Consider the following 17,346-nt stretch of genomic DNA (forward strand, 5'->3'; position numbering starts at 1 on the left):
GTAGTTTTATGTTTATCAAAAAAATATTGAAATCCCGCAGAGGGGTAAGAGCTTTATTATAATGGCTTTAATACATTTTTCATGAAGTTTTTTTTTTATTTATTATTTTTATTACAAAGTCAGATATACAGGGAGGAGGAGAGACAGAGAGGAAGATCTTCTGTCCGATGGTTCACTCCCCAAGTGAGCGCAACGGCCGGTGCTGGGCCTCCGAAGCTGGGAACCAGGAACTTCTTCCAGGCCTCCCACACGGGCGCAGGGTCCCAAGGCTTTGGGCCGTCTTCGACTGCTCTCCCAGGCCACAAGCAGGGAGCTGGATGGGAAGCAGGGCCTCTGGGATTAGAACCGGCGCCCAAATGGAATCCCGGCATGTTCAAGGCAAGGACTTTAGCCGCTAGGCCACAGCATAGGGCCCTGCAATGTATTCTTTTTATTATTATTATTAATTATATTGCATTATGTGACACAGTTTCATAGGCTCTGGCCCCCCTCCCCCCATGGTGGATTCCTCCACCTTGTTGCAGTATTACAGTTCAAATCCAGTCAAGATTCTTTCTTTGCATACATATGCCAAGCATAGAGTCCAGCATGTTATTATACAGATAAACTCAACGGTTTCTTGGGGAGACCATTTCTGGTCTGAAGGTAGAGCTGGCAGAATTATCATCCTGATCAATTAAAAGCCACAACACAACATCAACAGCAATTTACAACATTATAGAATTAATTGATATGGTATTGAATAATCAATATGTTAAAAAAATGCAAATTCTTAACCACATCCTGTGACTACCTAATTGACATTTCTATTTTAGTTTATACACAGAACCGGCTGCTATACACCTTAAAAATGGCTATAGGGTACTATTCAGCTGTCTCGTGTCTATTTTCATTTTAGTATTTAGCAGTTTATTGTGTTGAAGCATAATTTTTGCTGAACTTGGTCAATTTTAGGATAGTCCAAACTGGCTTATATATCTAACAAGGCATTTGTCAACAGTTGAGGTGCAGAACAGTTTTAGGAGGGGTGTGCAGAGAAATCTTCAATACCCTAGTGAGGCGTAACTAATCTTTGTGTCCTACCTAGTAAGGTATATGTGGATCCACGCTGACCATTTCCTATCTGGTTCTAAGCTTTGCTTGTTGTTCTCTGTCTATCTATTTTAATTTTTTTTGTTTGTTTACTTTTTTGGGGGGGTGGTCCGGAGCAACCCTGATGGTCATTGCCAGAGAGGGTGGGGATCCAAAGCTGGAACTAAGTAAGGACCAGAGAAAGCTCCTCTCCCTAGTCCTGAAGGAAGTTTACTGTTCTTCTGTTTCTGCGGAGTGCTCAGGGTTCTTTGCTGTTTTCCGATGACCTTGGATCCTGCAAGGAAGGATTTGGGCTTCTTCCTTCCCATGTGGGAGATCCAAACGGGGCTGGGTAACCTCGGAGTTCTCGGCCTCTGAAGGCACTCCAATTCCCGTTGTCTCCTTGGCAGTTGGGATGTAGTCCTTGGTGCCCGTACTGATAGTCCTTGGTGAGGATCCGAGAGTCTTCATGGTTGGGATACAAGCTTCCTCCTCCTGTCCACCTGCTCAGCTCTGGAGTCCCCCACCGCAATGTATTCTTATGATTTGTGTCTTTTGCCCTAAAATTATTTACTTTTATCTTCATGTTTGAGTAATAGAATATGTATAAACACTTAAATTGTATTGGTTTTCATTCAATGAACATTATTTGACTTAAAAAAAAAGAAGGAAAACTTGTTATATGCCACACATGAATGAAACTCAAGAGCATTACACTAAGGGAAATAATTCAGCCACAAAAGGACAAATGCCATATGTTTTCACATATATGAAGTATATGAAACTATCTTTTGAATTTTTATTTTTCATGATGCAGTTCCATAGGCTCAGGGATTTCCCTCCCAACCTCCGCATCCCCCTGCCTCCCACTGATCTTCCCTATACTGTTACAATAACATGGTCTTTCAACAGTCATAAGTCCATCACTCTGCCACTTAAGTGTATCATGACATTATATGTTTTATATGTACACACAATGGTAAAAAGTCCAGCTTGCAAAACAATGTGAATATATGAAACATTGCCGAAGTGTGCACAGAAAAATTATAAAGAGAATATTTTAATATAATATGTAATTTACTGCAGCAAAACATTTTCATTCAAATGTTTTGAGACATTTTTTCATTTATCTTTGTATTCAAAGTGATTTATTTAAAAAAATGATGCCAATTTGTGTCTCATTCCTTAGTAGGTAATATTCTGTTCCTTTCCAGAAGCTATTAGTATGTTTGTTTCATCCTTGGCATTCTGATATTTCCATGCTGCATCTAGGTAGGTGTCTTTTTCAATATGTTCAGTGCTTGATGATTCTTTCAATAGGACACATTAGATCTTTATCAGTTTGGAGATACTTTCTTCTTCCTAATTTGAGAATTCAAATGTCTGCTCTGGCAACTTTCTTGGGGCTCTGGATTCACTCCATCGTTCTCTTAACTCTCTTGATATCCATTATATATTCATGATCTTGGTTTGTGTCTTGCTAATGTTCTTACCTGTATCTTGTAGAATTTATGCCCACTTTATTGTTCAGCTCATCTGTTAGGTTCTATTTTGAAATAATCCTTTAAAAAACAAATGAAATAATCCTTTAAATTCTACATACATTTATTTATTCTTAGATGGCTCACTTTTTATAGCAGTTTACTCTTGATTAATGAATGCCTTTTGAAAATATCCAATATACCAAGAATAATTTTAGAAAATGTAAAGAGCTATTTATTTATTTCAAAGGTAAAGTGAGAAGAAAAAGGGAGATTGAGAGACAGATATTTCCATTTTCCATTTACTTATCTGAATTTGCATATCAGCTATCAGTGGGAACTAAACTATACTGAAACCAGGAACCAGGAACTCCACCCAGGCCCCCTTTTAGGTGACAGGAACCCAAGTTCTCGTGCCATTATCTGCTTCTTCCCATGTATGCTGACAACATAGAGTAGCTGGCACTTGAACCAGGTCCTTCAAATGGATGTAGGTGTCCGAAGCAGTAGCTTAACGTGTTATAGCACGATACCCACTCCTAATTTCCTTACTATTTTCCTCTTCTTACCTCTTTGACAGTTAATTCTTATATTATCATGTTTTGTTTCCCATTACTCATTTATTTTTGTTGCAATTATATTCTTTCAAATCACTCACCCTCACTTTTTGAGAATTTAAGCAATTGGTTTGTTGTCACTTTATCCAACACTGCTGTTGCATTAATTCTTGTTAGTTTCCATATCTACATGGAGGAGCTTCTCACCTTCACTATTTTTTCAGTCATCAACACTAATAGCCATGCCTTACACCTTGTTAACAGTTTTAACCTCTCAATGATCTTGATTTCACTTATACCATTCTTAGACTGCTAGTTTGGAGGTACTCTGTCATACCCTGACTCAATCAGTACATTCATCCTGCCAGAATCTCAAATATGTATGTCTTAGTATTTTTTTAACTTTATTTCTTATTCCTTGAGAAATTTATCTTCCCTCCTATATCAACTTACACTGTCTGGTCAGTTGTTACATTAAGCTCTCTTCCGTAGTGTCTTCAAATCCTTTGACTCAATGTTGTTTCCTTACAGTCATTTGTCCACATACCTGGATGAATCTGCTGTTCTGGCTACTTCAAACCTACAACTAGGTAATTGATAATGGCTGAACTATCTTACTTTAAACATAAACTGGTTTTTTAATGGTGCCAAAAAGTCATACCATAATTGTGTGTTAGTTTTTGTATTCTTTTACTCACAGATAACTCTCTCATTCCAATATTTCAACATATCCACTCACACCCTCATTCTCAGCTGATGACTATTTATTTCACTGAGAAAACTAAACAAGTCATGAAAGAACTTCCACACATTTTATTCCTATCTCCTTCCAGATTTTCATGACCAGAACTTCCCACTTTTCCACACCTGTGCCATAGCTATGCATGCTCACCCTGTACTAATTACGAATGACCAACCCCTGTTGTTCCTATTCAAAGCCAGCCTTCAGCAGATCCAACATTTTATGGAAATAATCCTAGATATTCTCTACTATGTGTTTCTCATCAAAAGGCAAACATGTATGTCTCCCTCCTTTAATTAAATCTGTGGACATCACTATGGGAGCCAGAGGGTAAAAAGGACAATCAATGCATTCTATTGCAAACTTTGTAGATACCTTTAAAACAATTTCTTTACATTGATTATGTTACTTTATGGATTAATATCTAGAAATGGGGCCCAGACACAATGTAATTAATGAATAACTTTAATTAAAAAAAAAAGAAAAAAAAAAAGAAATGGGGCCCAGCACAGTAGCCTAGTGGCTAAAATCCTTGCCTTCAACACACAGGATCCCATATGGGCACTGGATTGTATCTTAGATGCTCTACTTCCCATTCAGCTCCATGGTTGTAGCCTGGAAAAAGAGTGAATTACTATCCAAATCCTTGGGACCCTGCACCCTGTGGGAGTCCTGGAAGAACACTTGACTCCTGGCTTCAGATCAGCTTGTTCCAGCCATTGGGGCCACTTGGGAAGTGAACCAGCAGATGGAAGATCCTTTTCTCTGTTTCTCCTTCTCTCTGTAGTTCTGACTTTCCAAAAAAAAAAAAAATCCAGACATGATTGGTTTGACTCACCTTTTCATTTCCTGAAGAAATTTGAGGGTATTCTTCCAGACTTCCTTTGAATGTTAAGAAGCCTCTTGTTCTTAGAACAAATATGTGACTCAAAACCATTTATCTGTGTGGTTGATAGTTTGTTTTCTCATTCTTCTACGAGCACAGTCTGCTTATACCATAGTGACATAGAAATGAAACGCAACCTTTTCTCCCCCAGATGCATCACACACTGTCTTGCTTAATCAGGCTTTTGAGTATGCCATGTAGTAGGCTTGCTAAAATTTGGGGAGAGGTGGCAATAGTTTATCCCACAAAGTGACAATAATCGCTATCTATTCCTGACCTTTGGAACATCCTCAGCTAATTTTGTCCACTTGGACTGCAGGCCAGTGGCATTTAACATTGACTCCATTTCTCTCTTCTCCTTCACTTCTTCTCCTCTATCTCTTCTCTCCTTCCATGTCAAGCAATTTATCAGCTAGCTTCCTAAGATTGATATCACCTTCAGCGGAATTTTGGCACCAACTATTAAAATAATTGGTTTTCACATTGTTGCAGTTGATTGATTGATGTAACAAATCAATTACAGACTTGTGTTGAAAATCGTTACCCAATTCATGCATATGGAAGTGACAACAGGAATCAAAAGCTGAGCAGTTTTATAGCATGAATGGATGGTGGGACATCAAGTTATCTCGAAAGGACCATCAATAACAGGAATAAATACAAAAGTTGTTCACTAAACAACATTGAAAGTAACAGTGGTATCAATGCTTTGCTCTAAAATTTTGGAGTAAGTAATTAGCATTAGTTTGCTTTTCCTGTATGCATTGTATTTAAGGATAACCAAAAGTCACATTTGATAAGCAAAAGTATTTGTTTACATTAAAGATAATTCTAGTTAATAAGTGTGAAACGAGTTACAGAATCTAACTAAAGTTATAATTTTCACTGCAGCTGAAGATAAAAATAATTGAATCACACAACAATCACCAATACTAAATACCAATTTTATAAAAAAGGTTTAGTGGGAAACTTAAAATGGGAATTTCAGGCAGTTGCTCTCAGAATTTGTGATCAGTCTTAGTAGCACTAAATAAAAACAACTATTAGGTGTTTTCGGAGTTTACTTGTACTGATATAGGCCAGTATATATAGGACAAGCAAAGGTATTTTCATGTTTGTATTCAGACAGGCATGAATAACTTTCAACTCTGTTATAATTATTATAAATAATGAGAACACTATATTATTTCCAGTTACATTCAAAACTATTATTTTTATTTTAAAAGGAAATTATAAATATCTTTAAAAATTAAAGACAATGTATTGATTTTGTGGATTCAGACATGATAGGAATCAAACCCCATCCTTAACAAGCCCTAACATTGGAGGTGAATATGAAGGTAGATGTTATACAAGTTGTCATTTAATTCATATTGGGTGGATAACATGATTAAAAGGTAGTAGAGTATTTAACCAAGTTTGATAATGAAGCATTTTGTGTGTTGTTTTAAAGATTTTAGATTTTATATAACTGACTATAGGATTTATTCATTTATTTATTTGGAAGGCAGAGTTCAGAGAAAAAACGTTCATTCCCAAATAACTGCAACAACCAGGACTGGGCCAGGCTGACCAGGTACCAGGAGCTTCTTTCAGGTCACCTAAGTGGGTGTCAGAGCCCAAGCATCTGGGTCATATTCTGCTACTTTTTCCAGGGGCATTAGCAGAGAGCTGGGTCAGAAGTAAAGCAGCCAGGACACATAACAGCACCACGTCGGATTCCAGCATCACAGTCAGCAGCTCAACCTCCTATTTCACAGTATCAATCCTATCATTGCCCCTTTAAAAGCAGTAAATTGACATATTATTTCTGGGGTGGGAGGAGGTTAGGAGGGTCATCCTCCTCTGTTCCAGAAAAGAGTGTTTGATTCTTCCTTCCTTCCTTCCTTCCTGCTTTCCTGCCTTCCTGCCTTCCTGTCTTCCTCTCTCTTTCTTTCTTTTAAGATTTTTTATTTTATCTGAAATTACTACAGAGAGAGAGAATCTATTCACTGGTTCACTTCCCAAATAGCCACAATGTCCAGAGTTGGGTCTATCCAGGAATGCGAGCCATTCATTTTTAAAGTATCGGTGATACAGTATACCAATGCACTATGAATCAGCTTTTTAGAATTTTAAGAAGCAGCTTCCCTAGGAATACCTTGTATATTTGCTATATTCCAATTAAGTAATAAAGATTTCTAAAACACAGATGAAATGACATAACCTAGATTGTGGTTGTTTTACAACAGAAAGGCAAATTGGAGTCTTGCAGTTTTTTCTCCAATCTCAGAATCAAACTTTCTTTCAAATACATACATATGAAATAGAAATTAAGATGTTTATATTCATCAAGCATGAAAAGAAGGGAAGGAAACCTGATACAAGAGATATAGTGATAAATGTGATCTGGGATGAACCCTGCATTCTAATGGCATCTTTTAACAGTGCCCTTTTATAGCAGCACACTTGTACCAGCTGTTGAGTGGTCTTACTCACATTCACTTTAGCCTGTACATTTAGATGGCATGTACAACCCAGTTTCTATCTTTAGAATACTATTTGGGCCTAGGTTATACAATATTTTGAACTCCATATCTTCAACATCAAGTGCAAAGACCAACTGGATGGAAAGTATTTCTTGCAGTCCAATGATTTATTTAAATCTCCACCTGGCTCTTGGATTCCTAAGCAGCATTTTAATCTGGATACTGTAACACAACCAGGCCCAATTCTACCATGCATTGATGTGCTTTTTGCAATAATTTAGAAGGAAGGTACACACACCTGTGTTTCCCACCAACACTTTATGTATTCCTATGCAAAAAAAAAAACAGTCAACCATGTCATTAGGTGATCAATCTGTTAGTCAACAAATTTCTTGTATAGAAACTTGAAAAGCATTTTCATATATGGAGAAAATATTACTCTATCAAAATTACTACACAAAGAAAGTCATAGCTATTAGCTATGGCATTTTTCAACAAGCCAACATGAATTAGATAAATTCCATTCTATTCTGGCCTGTTATTTAAATATGCCATAAGCACATACTGCAGAAGTGTCCAAAAGCCAAGCAACTTTCACTCAGTGTCTAATGGCTACTGTTCAGTATCTAAAACTATTCCAACAGCAGCAGCAGCGATAATGGCCTAGCCCTCTGTGACCTGGAAATCCTCCAGGAATCAATCTGCATTAGCAAGGCTTTGCCTTCACATTGCCTGCTCCTTCACCAACCTCCCCCTATGCCTTGGTGGGAAGACACTGGCCTCATTAGCAGTCCAGTTTCTCATTTCTTTTGGTATGAATCTGATCAAACTTCCACTCTGAAAACGCTTAAAATTACTGCCTCTGAAATATGAATTTGGTAAACTACAATTACAAGCCTCTTCACAATGCCAAATCTGGATACATTAGAGGTCACATCACATTGTGTAAGGATGGGAAAAGACTTGCTAGGATTGCATCTTGTTCTTGTTTACCTGTATTTTAATGTATTACTACAGCTTGAATGTTTAACTCTGCTCCAAATTCATATATTGAAGACCAACCCCCCAAGCTGATGGTGTTAAGTGGTGCCTGTGAGAAAAGATTAGGGCATGGGTCAGAGCATTCACAAGTAGGAATGGAGCCCTTAAGAAAGAGATCAGAGAGAGCTTCTAAGCCCTTTTGCCTTTCCACCAGGTAAAGACATAGCAGGAAATTGTAATCTGAGACACTGAATCTGCCGGTGGCTTGATCTTGAAGTTCTCAGGCTCTAGAATTGTAAAAAAGAAATTCCTATTGTTTACAGATTACCCAGTCTAAATCTGTTATAGCAACACAAATGGACTAACGTGTTACTGGTGACCACAATGACCTCAGGATAGATCCTTGTGATCCAATATTAGACATTGTGCTGTGTCATTTCAGGAGCATATGGCCTACATGTTTGACATCACCAAAATTATTCCTAAACCTCAGGCTCTCTACTAGCTGACATTAGCCCATAGTGGCAGTCTTGGAACTGACTCTGCCACTTATGAGCTGAGTCAGTGTAACAGTTACTTATTTGTGTTTCAGTGTCTTCATTTATAAAATAGGGACAGTAGTGGGTAATAGCTTCTAATGGATTCTTTGAGAATTAAATCAGTAAACACTTATAAGACCTAAGAGGCTATAGGAATGCCAGAGGAAAAAAAACTGTGAGAAATTTTAAGTTGTATGTAAAATTGAAAAGCCATATTTGAATGTCTAGGGTTATCGTTGTAGGTTATTGCTGCTCAGAGTGAATGCTTTGACTCCAAAGTACAATATGCTTGGGAAGGTACATTTATCCAAACATAAAGGATGTGGTAGGAGCAATATGAGGTTCAGGGGTTTCCAGAAAAAGCCAAAAGGAAATGTGTGAGTTTATAAATATATACAAAGGGAATTATTAGGTGTCGTTCCATGTGATTACAGTTGAGAAGTCTCAACAGATCATCTGCAGGTGGCAGACCCTGGGATGATGCTCATATGACAGCCCAGGACTAAATGCCTCAGACCAGGGAAGCTGATGCTGAAACTCCCAGCTCAAGGTCTACAGCCTGAGAATCCAAGCAGGACACTGTGGATATTGAGTCCTCGAATCCAATAGCAAGAGAGTCATGAGAAAAAAACATGTCCCCTTCAGGGGCAGATTCCAAGTCACTTCTTGTATTTGTTCTCTTGGTTTCCCCTCACCCTGGCTGGCTGGATGGCATCCATCTACACTGAGAGCAAGTCTTTCTCATCTATGCCACCCACATTCAGAGATTAACCTTTTCTGGAAACACCCATAGACACATATCAAAATGCTATTTTTCGTGTGTCTAGCTGTTTCCTAATCCAGCCAGGTTGGCACCTCATATTAAAAGTCACAGAAAAGAAAGGACATGAATTGCCAGAAGAATTGATACGAATTTCTTATCTGCTAAGAAAGTTATAATAAACTGAGGAACATTAACATCCTGTCTCTTCCTTCTATTGATGGAATTCCAAGTCCCCAACCACAGGTCATCTTGTACCGTGATTCTAATGTTGTTGCCCAGAACTGCAATATTCTCTATTATTGAAGATAATTATTTTCATGAGCCTTAAGATATTCATTCCAAAATCTCCCATCTGAGTACATGGGAGCATCTGTAAAGTCTGATGAAAATATAAGAAGCTGGGCTCAGCGCAATAGCTCAATGGCTAAATCCTCAGCTTTTAAGTGCAGGATCCCATATGGGCATCAGTTCATGTTCCAGCTGCTCCACTTCCCAACCAGTTCCTTACTAATGGCTTGGAAAGCACTGGAGGATGGCCCAAAACCTTGAGACTCTGCAGCCACATGGGAGACCCGAAGAAGCTCCTCAGTTCTGGCCATTACATTCATCCAGGAAATGAACCAACAGATGGAAGATTTTTCTCTATATATCTCCTTCTCTCCATAAACCTGATATTCCATTCCAATAAACAAATAAATAAATGAACATTTTTAAAAATTTAAAATATATAAGAAGTCCTCAAAAAGTTCATGAAGTGTCCAGCGTGATAGTTAGCCTCGTCTTACACATGCCAGGATCCCATATGGGTACAGGCTCCTGTCCCGAATGCTCCGCTTCCCATCCAGTTCCCTGCTTCTAGCCTGGAAAAGGAGTCGAGGATGGCCCATAGCCTTGGAACCTTGCACACATATGAGAGACCCAGAAGAAGCTCCTGGTTTCAGATTAGCTCAACTCTGGCTATTACATCCACTTGGGGAATTAACCAAAAAACCGAAGATCTTTCTCTCTGTTTCTCCTCTCTATATATTCACCTTTCCAATAAAAATAAATAAATCTTTTTCTAAAAAAGTTCATGAAAATGCATATTATGAGCCAAGTGATGTGTGGATTTTGAAATGTTTTTGCAGAAAACTCAGTTCATACTAACTTGGTATAACGTGTTAGAACAAGTCTAGCTTTAAGGCACTAAAAAGGATAAGACAACAAGTTTAAAAACAGCTCCTGCTAGAGAGAGAGAGAGAAAGGACACACACAAAATTTATGATGAAGCATGGGTACAGAAATGGTGAAAACATTGATGCTTTACAATATTCTTATGGGATAATGCACCCAAGGAAAACACCAGCTTGCAAATGCATAGCTCATTTTAGGAAAAAAGTGGGTTGATACTGAAAATGCAGCCCACAGCAGCATGCCATTCACATTACTTACAAAGTAAAGCTTTAATCTTATCTATGCCCTGATGAAGGAGGACTCATTTGTACCAATGATTAGCAGCAGAAACGGTAACAAACGTCATAGACATGTCAACTGGTTCAGCCTACAAAATTCTGGCTAGTGAAACAAAAAGCAAACAGAACTGTTTCACCATTTCAGCCTCAGACAAATAAAATTTCAGTGGAAATTTTCAACAGTAGTACCAAGATCCTAACGTATTAGGATGAAACATGGCTTTACCAGTAGAATTTTGAAGACAAAGCACAGTACCAGAAATGGCAGGCAACAGGTGGAAATGGGAAAGCAAAAGTGAAGTAGGCAGAAGCAAAGGTAATGGCAATAGGTTGTTTGTTTTTGTTTGTGCTCAAGATACTTTACTTGTTGACTTTCTGGGGGTACCAAAGAATGAAAATATACATTTATAATAAAAGTGCTCTGATAAATTTAGCCAAAGCTTTAGCAAAGAAAAATCCTGAAAATCTTTGTTAAAGTCCTTCTCTATCACGACAGTATTCTTGTTCATTCTCATAGAACAAAGGCAAATTTGCAAGAATTTTGAAGGGAAGTTATTAGATATACACCTTAACAAGTTGATTTGGTAAGTTTTGGCTTGTTTTTGTTTCCTAATCTTAAAAAAATTGCTTAAAGGACATTCACCCTTACATGATGGATTATAACCCAGTTGGAAAAATAGAGTGAACTCCTAGCTTTTGGAGCAAAATTAGTGTAACTGAGGATCATTATGCTTAGTGAAATAAGCTGGCTGCAAAAACACAAATATCATGTGTGTTTGCTGATTTTTGGTAACTAATATACAGAGTACAAAATGTATATGAGAAAAATTGGCATTTTTAAATATGCTTATTATTTATAGTACTTGTCTATACTCTTGACTAGCAGTGATTTTTCTATTTACTTCTTGTTGAATTATTTGTTGAGTGGAGGCTTAAACTTGTGATTATACAGAAAATCAAAAATAGGTCACTGTGAAAATTAAAAGAAATATAAAGGGGAGAATCAAGATGGTGGAATAGGGTAAGGACACATTTAAATGGACAGAAAAACATTTAATCAGGATGAAGCAGAGAGAACATATTCCAGGAAATATGAGAGGACAGAACAACAGCAGAGGGGTACCTGGAGACTGACAGACACAGGAAAGCAGCAGACACAACGTGTGGTATGGTGTTGTAGTGACTGATACTCCAGCTGCATTCAACTAACGGCAATCTAAACTCCACCAGCAGCCAGAACTCCACCAGCAACCAGATGGGAAGGGACTTTCACTGGGAGCTTGGGAGGTGAACCCAGACAAAGAACTGTCCGTCCTGCTGGTCCGTTTGATTTGACCAGGAGCAGAGACAGAGCAGCAGATGACAGACAGGCGGTGCCAGAACAGGGTGGATTTCACAGCCCATTCAGTCCCCTAAAGCTGAATTGGGTGCCATTTTGTGTAAGGGGGAAGGGCAAGGGAAAGGACTGAGCCTACGCTGAACTGGGAGTGAACTCATTTCTGACCCGGTGAACTGCAGTGACGTGGCATTCTACAGATTCCACTCAAGTCTGGGTAGCCCACAGACCTGACAGCCAGCTGATCAAGAACTCTAATAGTGGTTCCGTCAGGTGCCATTTTGTACACTGTGGCAATAGCTTTAGGACTGCAGGGGATAGCAGTGAACTGCGCGTGTGCTGAGCTCGCGAGAACTCACTGAGTTCCGTGGATTACACTGGTTGCACAGGAAAATAATACCGACTGTGGCATCTTACAGGTGAAAATATGTCCGTGTGACACCCAGACCTAACGGCCAACAGGTTCAGACAAGATCAGCACCACCAACAACCTAACTATATAGGACACCTGGTGTCTCCCTAATCCTGGGACCTGCTCCAACCGGAAGTGGGAGAAAGGTTATACAGACAACGGTGCAGCCTCAGAACAGAGGTGCAGCGTGGTGGAGAGGTGGAGAGGTGGAGAGTGGTGAGCCAAGAGCCAGGGCTATGGAGACCACAGTGGAAATCTAACATAAGAACCCAGACCTGAAACTTGCTGGAGGTTGTGGCACAAGTGGCTGCTAGCAAAAAGTTGTGTACCAACCGCAATAAGTAAAATCGCTTTGTAGACCTGTGGGTGACACAGCTTAGAAACCTGCCCCAAGGAGAAGACTCTGCTAAGCAGAAGTACAATGACCAAGAACAAAAGAAGAGACAAAGGCACAATAAATAGTACTGAAAACTCCCCTGCAAACCCTATGCCAACCTCAGAGTTCACTGAGGAAGACATCGAGAAAATGGGGCATACAGTTCCATAAAACTCATTTTAAAGCTTCTGATCAAAAATGAGAAACACATACAAGAGTTCAAAGAATTTAAGGAAGCAATAAAGCAAATCAAGGCTGATATATCAGCAATTAAGAACACAGTAGAGCAAATTAAAAGTACAGTGGAGAGTCTCCAAAATAGAATGAAGCAAGCAGAAGAAAGAATCTCAGAATTGGAAGATATTTCCTGTCATCAGGGGGAAGCAAACAAAAAACTGGAAGCAGAGCTGGGTCAAGCTGAAAAAAAAAAGTATTCAAGAATTTAAAGACACTATTAAGAGGCCAAATGAAAGAATTACGGGAGTCCCAGAAGGTGTAGAAAGAGAAGCTGAGTTTGCCAATGTATTTAATAAAATAATAAAGGAAGATTTCCCTAATCTAGAGAAAGAATTGGGAAACAAGATCCAGGAGGGGCACAGAACTCCCAACAGGCTTGACCTTCACCAAGACACATACATGATCATCAAGCTCTCTTCAATTGAACATAAGGAAAAGATCCTTAAATGTGCACGTGAAAAAAATCAATTGACATATAAAGGAATGCCAATTAATATCACAGGAGATCTGTCACAGGAAACTCTACAGGCAAGAAAAGAATGGAGTGACATTTTTCTTCTAAAAAAATTGTTGCTCCACCCAACCTCCCACCCATCCTAGATCCCCAACAGGAGGTGCGCTCCGAGGGTCCTGCTCAAATAGTTTTGATAGTTCATCAGTTCTGGATTGCTGCCAATCTCACAGTTCCAAATGTTACTGCCCTAACCTCAGATACAGGGGAAAATGATAATATTAGTGTGGAAACAATGGAATTACCCACTTTCATCCTGTAGCCCTTCACCCTTTGTACCCTAATCAACTAAGTAAGATTATTAAAAAATAATTTTAAAAAATTTGTTGGCTTAGGATAACATATCCAGCAAAGCTTTCTTTTGTCTTTGAAAATGAAATAAAATTCTTCCACAGCAAAGAAAAGGTAAAATAATTTGCGTCTTCCAAACCTGCCCTACAAATGATACTTCAAGATGTTTTCTTGACAGAGAAGAGGAATAGCACCTACCAAAACCAAAGGCAAATGGGAAGAACATCCCAGTAAAATGACAACAAAGGACCAAACCAATAAACAACCCATGCCTAAAATGACAGAACCAAATTACCACCCATGTATATTAAACTCTGAATGTAAATGGCTTAAGCTCAATCAAACATCATAGATTAGTAGACTGGATTAAAAACAAATCAACATCTATTTATTGTCTAGAAGAGACACACTTCACCAACAAAAATCAGCAGAAACTGTGTCACCTGGGTTTTGTTATTTTCTGTTAGTTTCATCTCTTCAAAACACTTTCTTCTGATTAAATCATTCAATGACTCACAGATCATACAGTAGAATCGTTTTCTGCAAGAAGGTTCTTGATTTTCATTTCTTCAGCTACACGTTAGTCATTTAGTAGCATGTTATTCAACTTCATGGTGTTGTTAATTTCATTTTTCTCCCTGATGTTGATTTTGTTTTGTGGCTTTTCATTTAAGGGGATGTATAGTAGCTGTATAATAGACACTGTCATATCTAGTAACATGTCAGTTAACTTTATGGCATTGTAAATTTCTATTTTTCTTTCTATTGTTGATTTTGTATTATGACTTTTCATTTAAGGGGATGTACAATAGCTGTAAAATGGAGACTAACATCCAGATGTGAGGATACAATGTAGTATGCATTTCTACTTCCAGACGAAGATGGACTTGCAGTGAAACTGTTCACTATATTTTAACAATAGGATGCTGGACTCTCTGCCATTATCCATGCCCGCAATGATGGACATATGACTGTGTATGAAGAACTATATTTTAGTAATGATATAGAGGAACTAGGTGGGGGAGGGAATTGGGGAGGGGATAAGGGAAATGCCAGAAGCCTATGGAACTGTATCATAAAATGATAATAATAATAATAAAATGTAAAAAAAAAAAATAAAAAAGAAACTAAATAAGACTTAAAAAGAAATATAAAAAGAGTGGGGAGGGCAGGGTGCAAAGTATAATAATGCTGTAAATATTGTATATGTGTGTGTATATAAAGAATTCATATAAGACTGTATTAATATGGTTACATTCCATGGATTCTCAGTTCTCTAGAGATAGAATCAACGTTGATATTTTACTTACAGAAGTGTTTTGAGGAGGATGCAGTTTATATTGAAAAACGGTTGATTTTTAAGACCCTTTTTCCTTTAACTCCATTTTACTTGAACTTTTTGACATCCTCTTATATAGATTCTGAATTTTCTTTTTGTATTTTTTTCCTTTAGGAAGGCTTAAAGTGAGGGCTTGAGGATCAGGCAAATCTGATACATGATCCAAGTTTGAAAATTACTTAATTTTGTTGAAGAAGAAAAAAACGCTACTTTCTCTGGGAAAATTCATTTTCTTGTTACAATTTTATGAATAAGTCCTGTAGTATCTAGGCTACTGGAGAATTTCTTTATCACGTTTCTAAGTGAACGTTCCTCCAGAGCCATCCTCCTCAACCACAAGTTGCATTTACAGCCAGAAATCTAGCTATCCTGCAGACTGTTGTGGATCTCCTATCTTTATTTCTTCCTTCCTCCTAATTTCATGCTCAGAGCTTTGAGCAGGGTTAGGCTACCTACAGTCCATTGTTGTCACAGGGAGAACATTGAATGGTTCCAACAAATCTGTACATCCTCTTTCCTTGGACACAGGGGTAGATTATCAATGTAATTTAGATAAATATTTGGTAATTTTTGAAGATTCTTTGAAACAATCCTTCTCTCTGTTTCATTGTAAAACTGTCTTAGCCAAATATGAATGATGAGCCATTTACCACTGCCCTAGATACTTGTATTTTTTTTAATTTATTTTATTTTTATTGCAAAGTCAGATATACAGAGAGGAGGAGAGACAGAGAGGAAGATCTTCCGTCCAATGATTCACTCCCCAAGTGACTGCAACAGGGAGTCAGGAACCTCCTCCAGGTCTCCCAGACAGGTGCAGGGTCCCAAGGCTTTGGGCCGTCCTCAACTGCTTTTCCAGGCCGCAGGCAGGGAACTGGATGGGAAATGGGGCTGTCGGGATTAGAACTGGCACCCATTTGGGTTCCCGGTACATGCAAGGCGAGGACTTTAGCCGCTAGGCCACCATGCTGGGCCCACTGCCCTGGAAACTTCTAGAAGAAGTCTTCAGACTATGAGAAGAGCCAGATACATAATGAAGTCAACGTTGTGCACAAATCAAAGGCAGAAGCAAAACTGACATCACTCAGCAGCTCTATCAAGCTAGCCTCAATATTGAACATATTGCATATTTATGCCAAGAGACTTTTCTGCTTTTGAAACTTTCTGAGTTGCATTGTCTAGTCGTTGAAACTAAAAAGTCTTTATTATTCATATCCAGCACCAAACAGTTTAAAGCTTCATAAGGTTGCTGTTGGCTCTAAATCTTAGGTAATTCAAATGCCCCTAATGAAGAACATTAGTACATTCTATTCTAAATCATACTCAGGCCTGTGGCTCTTATCTTCCCGTGTCTTTGGGAATGTCTCAAAAACCACTCAGGATACCATATTCTTTTCTTTTCTTTTCTGATTGCCTTGTTTCAACTACTCATTCATCGGTTTCTTCACCAGATCTTTCTCTTCTCCCTGACTTCCAGGGTTCAGTGCTAACTAAAACCATTTCTCATTCATCAGTGATCTCATTCACTTCTGTTTGTGTTATCCTGACTCCCTAACACATAATCTTAACCTAGTTATCATTTCTGAATTCAAGATTCATACATAAAATTGCCTGCTTGACATACGTGCTTGCATGTCTAATGCACATCTCAAATCCAGTAGTGCAAAACAACTGAGAGCCTGGACTTTCTCCACAGCAGCCCTGGAAATAAGCTGTATATGAGGCCTTCTCTATCCCAGTTGATGACATGTCCATCTTTCCAGCTGTTCAGGTCAAAGGGTTTGATAGCATCCTCCACATCTGTCTTTCTCTAATACCCCGTGTCCAAACTGTCAGGGGATTCTGTCAATCCTACCTTCAAAACGCATACAAAATCCAGTTTCTTCACTGCCTCCTCTGTTACCA

The sequence above is a fragment of the Ochotona princeps genome, chromosome 6, assembly GCF_030435755.1.
Source record: "Ochotona princeps isolate mOchPri1 chromosome 6, mOchPri1.hap1, whole genome shotgun sequence".
In the NCBI taxonomy this organism is placed as follows: domain Eukaryota; kingdom Metazoa; phylum Chordata; class Mammalia; order Lagomorpha; family Ochotonidae; genus Ochotona; species Ochotona princeps.